Raw genomic sequence first — 1528 nt, 5'->3', positions numbered from 1 at the left:
ACCCAGGATTTACGCCACAAGTGCTCTAGCCAGTGAGCTACATCCCAAGCCTGTCACTTCCTTTCCACCCCTACAGCCCTACTGCTAACTGTAGGCATCACTGCCAAACAGTTCTATTCTTTGGAGTACCTTTTCTCCAAGACCTACTCAGCCCCTCCTTCACTTTTAGCAATCCTCACTAACATTAAGAACAAACAAGTCTCTCAACACATTCCTCTGCAAATAACGGTCTTAGTCATCTATTTGAATCCCATAGTACACCCTGGATGGAGGAAACGGTCCTTCTCTTTTGGGGTGGTCAGTCTCTCCAACGGAGTAGGCAGCTTCCAGAGGCTAACCAGCCAGATCAGCCAAACCAGCCAACTCAGTCAGATCAACCCTGGCAATCAATGGGATGACAGAAGTCACAGCCAGATCGACCTCACATCCAGTCATTTATCTTATTTCCCTGAAATATCCCCTAACATTGAAAAAACATCCTATGCATGGGGAAGCTCTCAAGTCTTCATTGTGATAGCCCTATCTAAAAATATTTCTAAGACAAGTGCATATGTGTGTATGTTGGATGAGGTTGCTAAGCAATGACTGGTCTTTCAATGGTTTCTTTTTGGAAGGAACAATGGCCACATTACAAATCATCAAAACCTCTGTTTTTCAGAATCCCCCCAGTACAACATACAGTCCTTATTCTCTGCAGGAAGCTGCGGGTGGTGTGAGGTTTTACAGTCGTCTTTAAGAGAATGACAGAAGTAATGTTTCTCATAGCTTTTCCAGGCTTTTCATATGATGATGTTCACCTTGAGATACAAAGTAGATTTAAATTAGCTGTATGATGTTTCACAAACTCACTTCATCCTGTAGCATGTCACAGAGCTAGTGTTTTATGGAACAGTTTGTGAAATGCTGGGCGAGACCTGCCCAAGAAAACGTAAAATAACAAAATCAAACATCCTTTAATTTGCTACCTATCCCGGGTCATTCATCTTTGATCTGCTCCCAACAAGTCTGAAGAAAGTACAGGAGAAATCATTATTTAAAGACAGATAAGGAGTTCAAAGAATATCTCAATCAAAATAATTTGTTAGTCTATTGTCTCCTTAAGGACAGAAAGAATACAAGAGTGTTCAGTAATGGGCCAGAGAGATAGCTTAGCAGTCTAAGCGCTTGTCTAGCAAGCACAAGACCTGGGTTCAATCTCCAGTACCATGTGCCATGCTGGGCCCACCGAGTTGGCCACTGAAACCAGGCATAGTGGCTCATGCCTGTAATCCCAACACTGGAGAGGCTGAAATAGGAGGATCACTACAAGTCCAAGCTGCATAGCAAGACCCTGTACCAGATGCACAAATTTAACAAAAAGAGTATTCAGTGGTTATATTGTGGGTAAGTCAAGTCCATATTCAGTCTCAGTCATTAAACAAAAATCAAACCTCCTATCTCAAGCCCTAATCTGAAAGCCTAGGATATCTAGGCAGAAAATCATGATAGTCAAAGCCTATAGCCCATCCCAACCTTTCAAAACAAAACA

Source organism: Octodon degus, unplaced genomic scaffold (assembly GCF_000260255.1).
Source record: "Octodon degus isolate 3935 unplaced genomic scaffold, OctDeg1.0 scaffold00078, whole genome shotgun sequence".
Taxonomy (NCBI): Eukaryota; Metazoa; Chordata; class Mammalia; order Rodentia; family Octodontidae; genus Octodon; species Octodon degus.
The sequence above is the reverse complement of the archived record's forward strand: the minus strand, read 5'-3'. Positions refer to the sequence as shown.